The sequence below is a fragment of the Bos grunniens genome, chromosome X (genome assembly GCF_055505025.1).
Source record: "Bos grunniens cultivar Pamir isolate PY7600 chromosome X, Bosgru_T2T1.0, whole genome shotgun sequence".
NCBI classification, from domain to species: Eukaryota; Metazoa; Chordata; class Mammalia; order Artiodactyla; family Bovidae; genus Bos; species Bos grunniens.
Genome location: NC_141194.1, coordinates 123,505,176 through 123,514,608, shown reverse-complemented (window position 1 = coordinate 123,514,608; position 9,433 = coordinate 123,505,176). Strand labels below are relative to the sequence as shown.

The 9,433-nt window shown below is 41.9% G+C and overlaps 1 long non-coding RNA gene across 1 annotated transcript; it reads left to right on the top strand.

Annotated features, from left to right (window-relative positions):
• Nucleotides 1-230: 230 nt before the first annotated feature.
• On the top strand, nucleotides 231-6,746 carry LOC147341288 (uncharacterized). Its single transcript, XR_015159482.1, has 2 exons — nucleotides 231-630; nucleotides 5,886-6,746. It is a non-coding gene; the product is annotated as an uncharacterized LOC147341288 (long non-coding RNA).
• Nucleotides 6,747-9,433: the final 2,687 nt, after the last annotated feature.

Below are 9,433 nucleotides of genomic sequence, written 5' to 3'. Positions count from 1 at the left end.
TGCACACACATGCTAACTTGACTTGATCATAAATATTAGACAAATGCAAATCAAAACTACAGTGCACAAATGCAGAAAGCAAACTTATGATTTGCGGGGAGCTGCCCGTGAGAATGGGGTCCTTTGTCTGAAGGACACAGCTCTGGGAGCTGCCTCAGTCCTTGAGGGTTTGCTTGCAAACATAGCTCTCTGTCCCGCCACCCCAGAGATTAGGCGCTTGTTTACTGCAGGCACCTGGAGTTCTGTGCAAACTTCTCATGCACAGAGAAATGTTATCTGGTGTAAGAAATAATAACAGGGAGCCATTCCCATGCTCTCAAGATTTCTTGTGACTGTTTGTAAGATGTATAGGCCAACTAAGAAAAAATGTCAACTGTCTTGTCTTTCTCACGCTTTTCTGTATAAATATGAGATGTTGAATAAAGTTGGTGTCAGACTGCGTCCCTTCGTGGTGACGTGTCTGAACCTCTCGACCCCATCTTTGTAGTCTCTTGCTTTAGTTTCTTTCTTAGCCCCGCCGTGCACGTTCTCGGGACCTGATCGACTTTGCCGGCTGGCTGCGACAGGTGGCGCCCGAACAGGGACTCGAGAATCGGAGTGCGACGACGGCCGCTGCCCGCCAAGATTGAGGTAAGTAAAGAGGAATTCCTAAGTAATTAAAAGTAAAGGGCAGGGAGGGTGATTGTCGAGAGTAATAAATCATGGGACAAGGCAATAGCCGCCAGTTATTTGTACATATGTTGAAAACTATGTTAAAAGGTAGGGGAATTCATGTAAATAAGTTACAGCTAGAAAAGTTTTTACTTTTTATAGAAGAGGTTTGTCCTTGGTTTCCAGAGGAAGGAACAGTTAGTCTGGAAACTTGGAAAAAGGTAGGAAAACAATTGCAGACATATTATTCCTTACATGGTCCCAATCGTGTTCCTGTGGATGCTTTTTCTTTGTGGACTCTCATAAGAGACTGCCTGGATCCTGAACATGAGGGACATAAAATTCAAACGGCTCTCAGGGATTCCACAGGACCTGAAGTTACAGAGCCTTCTGCCCCTCCACCTGAGCCGCTTTATGCTGTGCCTGAGGGAACAGCTTATAAGGCTGGAGGGAGTGAAGATGTGTTAAGCTCTGATGAACAGAAAGAGTTAAATGAACAAGCGGCTTAGTACCATAGAGAGGATATGCCTTGGGAGATGATGGTTAACATGGAATCCCCCTCGGGAAAAGGGGAATTAAAGCATTCAGGGCTTTCTGAAGAACAGCTGGAGAATTTAATTCAGAAGATTGTTATAGCAGTAAAAAAGGATGCACAGGGAGACTCCCACTCCAGCCAGCCTGCGCCTCCAGCATATCCTCCCTCGGTTCTTGCTGGACTCGATCCACCTCCGCCTTTCGTAGAACCGCGAGAGCTTATATCTATCCCTGCTTCTTTGCCCGGTGGAAACATAAAAATTAAAAGTGAGATATTATTATCTCCTCTTCAACAAGCAATTAAGCGAGCTAATGAAGAAGGAGAACATATTCCCGGGTTTTCAGGAATCTATCCAGTGTTTGAAAATGCTCAACAGCAGAGGTATTATGAGCCGCTGCCCTTTAAGCAACTGGAAGAGTTAAAAATGGCTTGTGCACAATATGGCCCGACTGCGCCGTTTACTCAGGCTATTATAGAGGCTTTAGGAAATCAGAATCTGCCACCTAGTGATTGGAAACAGGTTGCTCGAGTTTGTTTATCTGGAGGAGATTATTTACTATGGAAATCTGAGTTTGCTGAGCAATGTGGGATCACAGCCGATATCAATCAGCGGCAGGGACTGAACACCACTTATGAAATGATGGTGGGAGAGGGAGAATATCGAGACACTAATAGTCAACTTAATTATTTACCTGGAGCCTACCCTCAGATTAGTGCTGCGGCTCTACAAGCATGGAAAAAGCTTCCAAATTCTGATAAAAAGACTGAAGATTTATCTAAAATTCGCCAGGGGCCAGATGAGCCATATCAGGATTTTGTTGCCCGCCTGCTTGAGACAATTGGTAAAATGATAGGGGATGAGCAGGCGGGGATGGTGTTGACTAAACAGCTTGCTTATGAGAATGCCAATTCGGCTTGTCAAGCTGCCCTGAGACCTTACAGGAAAAAGGGAGGCTTATCTGACTATATATGGATTTGTGCTGATATCGGCCCTTCATACGTTCAAGGCATAACTTTGGCCGCGGCATTACAAGGAAAGACAGTCAAAGAAGTACTGTATCAACAACAAAAGCGGGATAAAACTAGTGGTCGGCTTCGAATCCCTGGCTCTGGCTGCTTTTCTTGTGGCCAGATGGGTCATCAGGCCGCCCACTGCCTGCAGAAGCAGGCCCGGAGACCTGCTCAAACCCCTAACCTTTGTCCTAGGTGTAAGAAAGGCAGACACTGGGCAAGGGATTGCCATTCTAAAACTGACTTACAGGGAAAGCCACTTCCTCCGGTCTCAGGAAACTGGGTGAGGGGCCAGCCCCAGGCCCCGAAACAATGTTATGGGGCGATGCAAAATCTGACCAAATTGGAGACACTTCAAGGCCAAAACGCAGAACTGTTACCGAGTTGTTCAGAGCAACTGCAGGGAGTGCAGGATTGGACCTCAGTTCCTCCACCTACACAGTATTAACTCCAGAAATGGGCATGCAGGCTTTGCCAACTGGAATTTTTGGCCCTCTTCTGAAGAACACTGTGGGCCTCCTATTGGGGAGAAGCAGTACTACGATGAAAGGTTTATTAGTAGCCCCTGGAGTCATAGACTCTGATTATATGGGTGAAATAAAAATTATGGCCCATTCACCACAGGGCATAACAGTAATACAATCTGGTCAACGTGTTGCTCAATTAATTCTACTTCCTATAATTCCAGTTGGAAAAGCCATTAGGCAAGAATGAGGATCCCGAGGTTTTGGGTCTTCAGACGCTTATTGGATTCAGGCCATTAATAAGCAACACCCTGAGCTTCTACTGTATATTCAAGAAAAGCCTTTTAAAGGTATTTTGGATACTGGTGCAGATGTTTCTGTTATATCTCAAAAACATTGGCCTGATGAATGGCCTAAGCAGGTTGTAATTTCTACTTTGCAAGGCATTGGGCAATCACATGACCCAGAACAGAGTTCAACCTTTTTAAAATGGAGGGACGAAGAAGGACATGAAGGACATTTTCAACCTTATGTTTTGCCAGGACTGCCGGTTAATCTATGGGGGAGAGATGTTATGATGAATATGGGGGTATATCTTTATAGTCCAGATAAAAAGATTAGTAATCAATTGTTAGACCAAGGCCTTTTGCCCCATCAGGGGTTGGGGATAAATTCATAAGGGCCTTTACAACCCCTGATCCCTGCAGTTAAGAATGATAGAAAAGGTATAGGATGTTTTTAGGAGGGGTCATTGATCATCCTGCAATCCATGCTGATCCGATAAAATGGAAGTCTGATGATCCAGTATGGGTTGATCAGTGGCCCCTATCAATAGAAAAAATCACGGCCGCCAATCAGCTTGTGCAGGAACAGCTTGCTCTCGGCCATATTACCCCCTCAAATTCACCTTGGAATTCACCTATTTTTGTCATTAAAAAGAAAACAGGTAAATGGAGGCTATTACAAGATTTACGAAAGGTTAATGAAACAATGGAATTGATGGGCCCCCTTCAGCCGGGGTTGCCTACCCCCATGGCCATTCCAAAAGATACTTACAAAATTATTATTGACTTAAAAGACTGCTTTTATACTATTCCCCTTGCCACTAATGACTGTCAAAGATTTGCTTTTAGTGTCCCTTCTACAAATTATAAAGAACCTATGAAAAGATATCAGTGGCAAGTTTTACCTCAGGGAATGGCTAATAGTCCTACTCTCTGTCAGAAATTTGTTGCTCAAGCTTTAAAAACCACTAGGTCCTTGTATTCCCAAGTATATATTATTCATTATATGGATGATATTCTTTTGGCATATGAAGATGAGGAGTTGCTATTAAGAACATTCGCTTATATGCAAACTGCATTACAGGATTATGGTTTGATTATTGCAACAGAAAAGGTGCAACGCTTCCCCCCCTATTCTTATTTGGGGTTTTTTCTGGAAAAAGAATGGTTTCGAGCTCAGAAGATAGAAATTCATAAAGATAATTTGGTTACCTTGAATGATTTCCAAAAACTGTTAGGAGATATTAATTGGATAAGACCTTACTTGAAGCTAACTACAGGGGAAATGAAGCCTCTTTTTGATATTCTGAAGGGTGATCCTGATCCAACTTCCCCCCGAACTCTGACTCTGGAGGGAAGGCAAGCCTTAGATAAAGTTGAACAGGCCCTGTCTAAACAACAAGCTACTTATTGTGACTATACTCAAGAATGGGGTTTATACATTCTTCCTACTAAACATGCTCCTACAGCAGTCTTATTCCAAGGATTGCCTTTAAGATGGCTTCACTTGCCTGCCTCTCCCTCTCGGGTATTAACCCCCTATTATGATTTGGTTGCTGCCCTAATAGCTCTTGGGCGGTCAGAATCCACTGTATATCTAGGAAGAGACCCACATTTTATATGTGTTCCATTTTCTAAAATTCAGCAGGACTGGCTGTTTCAGTTTAGCGACAATTGGGTTATTGCCTTAGCTGGTTTTAGTGGACGGCTTGATAATCATTATCCCTCAGATAAAATTTTGCAATTTGCTCATTATCACCAATTTCTCTTCCCAAAAATCGTTGTTTCTCAGCCCCTTGCCGACGCCCTAACTGTATTTACTGATGGCTCTTCTAATGGAATAGCTAGTTTGATTATACAGGACAATACTACCACCTGGCATACTAATTATAAGTCTGCTCAAGAAGTAGAACTATTTGCCGTTTTTCAGGTTTTATTACAAATTTCTGCTCCATTTAATTTATATTCTGACAGTCAATATATCATAAGAGCCTTAAACACTATTGAGACTGTTCCATTTATTAGTACCCTGAATTCTACTATCCAAACTCTTTTTCTTGATATACAACATTTAATTTGCTCCAGAGTTAATAAATGCTATTTTGGTCATATTCGTGCTCACTCTGGACTTCCTGGACCTTTAGCACGAGGCAATGCTTTGGCTGATGAAGCTACACGTATGATATTTCCTTCACTGGAACAAATGGCAAAAACTTCCCACAGCTTACACCATCAAAACAGCAATAGCTTAAGACTTCAATTTGGCATTACTCGAGAAGCTGCCAGACAGATTGTTAAGCAATGTCAAACATGTCCTCAATTTTTTAGTGTCCCCCACTATGGAGTTAATCCTCGAGGATTGTTGCCAAATGATATATGGCAAATGGATGTTACCCATATTCCTGAATTTGGTAAACAAAAATTTGTTCATGTTACTATTGACACCTTCTCCGGCTTTTTACATGCCTCTCTACAATCCGGAGAAGCTAGCAAACATTGTATAGCTCACTGCATTAAATGTTTTGCTGTTATGGGAACCCCTAAAACCATAAAAACAGACAATGGTCCAGGATACACTGGAAAAAATTTTCAATTATTTTGTACGCAATTGTCTATCTCACATAAAACAGGTATCCCTTATAATCCTCAAGGTCAAGGAATTATTGAATGGGCACATCAAACTCTCAAACATCAATTGCAAAAACTAAAGAAGGGGGAATTGTATCCCAATACCCCCTCCAACTCTCTAAACTATGCTTTATTTGTTCTAAATTTTTTACAATTGGATATAAGTGGCCGTTCAGCAGCACAGCGATTTTGGAACTTTGATGCACAAACAATAAGACCTAAAGTCTTTTGGAAAGACCCACTTGTGGGAAAATGGTATGGACCAGATCCAGTACTAATCTGGGGACGAGGGCATGTTTGTGTTTTCCACAGGATGCCGAAGCACCGCGCTGGCTGCCGGAAAGGTTGGTACGCACGGCGGAGACAGTCTCTAGCAAACCAGATGAGGAGATTGACAATTCAAGAGCATGATGAATTACCATCTCGGCATCAACTTCAGGCATTGATGCGAGAGGCACAGAATCGTGTTGTGGTGCAGGGCGATCCGATATTGCCTTTAAGCTTCCTGATAACCTTATTAATTATCTTAAATCAGATTAACACTGCACACTCTGAAGAATATTCAAATGCTTACTGGGCTTATTTTCCTGACCCTCCCCTTCTCCAACCTGTGGGCTGGGAGGGTCAGTCCATTCCCATATACACTAATAAAACTGTTTTATTTCTTGCACCTTGTTTAATTAAAAAACTGATTGATGATCTATGGATCATAAAGGCTTCCATCTATGGAAATGGTCTGCGGTTAAAGGAACATAAGCGTGCGCCTATATAAAAAGAAAGGGGGAGATGCGGGGAGCTGCCTGTGAGAACGGGGTCCTTTGTCTGAAGGACACAGCTCTGGGAGCTGCCTCAGTCCTTGAGGGTTTGCTTGCAAACATAGCTCTCTGTCCCGCCACCCCAGAGATTAGGCGCTTATTTACTGCAGGCACCTGGAGTTCTGTGCAAACTTCTCACGCACAGAGAAATGTTATCTGGTGTAAGAAATAATAACAGGGAGCCATTCCCATGCTCTCAAGATTTCTTGTGACTGTTTGTAAGATGTATAGGCCAACTAAGAAAAAATGTCAACTGTCTTGTCTTTCTCACGCTTTTCTGTATAAATATGAGATGTTGAATAAAGTTGGTGTCAGACTGCGTCCCTTCGTGGTGACGTGTCTGAACCTCTCGACCCCATCTTTGTAGTCTCTTGCTTTAGTTTCTTTCTTAGCCCCGCCGTGCACGTTCTCGGGACCTGATCGACTTTGCCGGCTGGCTCCGGCAATGATTACCAAGGGGGAAGGGAAGAGGAGTAAACTGGGAGATTGAGATTGACATGTACTTACTACTATATATAAAATAGATAACTAATAAGAACCTACTATATAGCACAGGGAACTCTATTCAATACTCTGTAATGATCTATATGGGTATGAGTGAGTGAAAGTCACTCCGTCATATCTGACTCTTTGTGACCCCATGGACTGTAGCCTGCCAGGCTCTTCTGTCCATGGAATTCTCTAGGCAAGAATACTGGAGTGGGTTGCCATTCCCTTCTCCAGGGGATCTTCCCAACCCAGAGATCAAACCTGGTTCTCCCATACTGCAGGCAGATTCTTCACCATCTGAGCCATAAGTTGCAAAAAAAAAAAAAAAAACACCCCAAAAAAACCAAGTGGATATATGTACTATATAACTGGTTCACTTTGCTGTATAGCAGAAACATTATAAATTAACTACACTCCCAATAAAAATTAATTTAAAAACATCAAAACTACAAGGAAGTATCACCTTACACCAGTCAGAATGGCCATCATTAAAAAGTCTATAAACAACAAATGCAGAGAGAGTGTGCAGAAAAAAGAACGCTCCTACACTGTTGGTGGTAATGTAAATTGGTACAGCCACTATGGAGAACAGTATGGAGGTTCCTTAAAAAACTAAAAATAGAGTTACCATATGATCCTACTGTCCTACTTTTGATCACATAACCAGAGAAAGTGAGTGGAAGTCGCATAGTCATATCCCAACTCTTTGCGACCCCATGGACTAAACACTCCATGGAATTCTCCAGGCCAGAACACTGGAGTGGGTAGCCTTTTCCTTCTCCAGGGGATCTTCCCTACCCAGGGTTCAAAGCCAGGTCTTCTGCATTGCAAGTGGATTCTTTACCAGGTGAGCCACAAGGGAAGCCCAGTCCAGAGAAAGCTGTAAGCGCAAGAAGATACTTGCACCCCAATGTTCATAGTAGCTTTATTTACATTATCCAAGACATGGAAGCAACCCAAATGTTCATTAACAGATGAATGGGCAAAGAAGATGTGGTATATATAGACAATGGAATATTACTCTGCCATAAAAAAGAATGAACTATGCCATTTGCAGCAACATGGATGGATTATCAAATTAAGTGAAGTAAATCTGATTGATGCTTTTGAACTCTGGTGTTTGAGAACACTCTTTAGAGTCCCTTGGACTGCAAGGAGATCAAATCAGTCAATCCTAAAGGAAATCAATCCTGAATATTCATTGGAAGGACTGATGCTGAAGCTCCAGTACTTTGGCCACCTGATGCAAAAAACTGACTCATTGGAAATGACCCTGATTCTGGGAAAGATTGAAGGCAGGAGGAGAAGGGGATGACAGGGAATGAGATGGTTGGATGGCATCACCAACTCGATGGACATGAATTTGAGCAAGTTCCGGTGTTGGTGATGGACAGGGAAGCCTGGCGTGCTGCAGTCCATGGGTTGCAAAGTGTTGAACATGACTGAGCGACTGAACTGAACTGAACTGAAGTCTGACAAATATTGCATGATGTCACTTATATGTGAAATCTAAAAAAAAAAAAAAAATGATACAAATGAACTCATTTACAAAACAGAAATAGACCCCCAGACACAGAAAACAAACTTATGGTTACCAAAGGGAACAGTGGTGAGGGGAGGCAGGGAAGAGACAAATTTGGAATTTGCGATTAATATATACATACTGCAAGTATGTGTGTGCTATGTCACTTCAATGTGTCAACTCTTTCAGACCCTATGGACTGTAGCCCACCAGGCTTCTTTGTCTATGGGGATTCTTCAGGCAAGAATACTGGAGTGGTTTGCCATGCCCTCCTCCAGGGGATCTTCCTGACCCAGGGATCAAACCCCTGTCTCTTATGTCTCTTGCATTGGCAGGTGAGTCCTTTACCACTAGTGCCTCCTGGGAAGCCCATGTACACACTACTTTATGTAAAATAAACAAGGATCTACTGTATAGCACATGGAACTATATTCAATATCTTGTAATAACCTATAATGGGAAAGAATCTGAAAAAGTATATATATATATATATATATATATATATATATGAATGAATCACTTTGCTGTATACCTGAAACTAACAACATTGTAAATTAACTATACTTCAATTAAAAATGGTTATTAAAAATGAAGAAAAACATATTACTGGAAAATAAATAATTGAAGAATTGCAATAACTTAGCATTGAGAGTAAACCTGGAAGTCACCCAGTCCAATGTCCTAACCAAGTCAGTATTATCCTCTTATAGTTCTGTTTGAGTACTTCCATTGATGGCATCTTTACCACCTCCTCAAGGTACTTACTCCATATCTGGATAGCTCTGACACTAAGAAAATTATTCCTTATGCTGAGCTGTTTTCTCTGTAATGCATTTGAAGATGATAGAAAAAAATAAGGCAAACCATTTGCTAACAAAATATTTCAAGCCACTGTCTTTATGAAGATCAACTCATGTTAAAACAATTTAATTTCCTTCTGTGACAGAGTTGCAGGTCTTGAACGAAGAAGAGAGAGATCAGTGAAGGAGACATCTGGACTTCACTAAAGCTTTGTGGATCTGCAAGGCATTTCT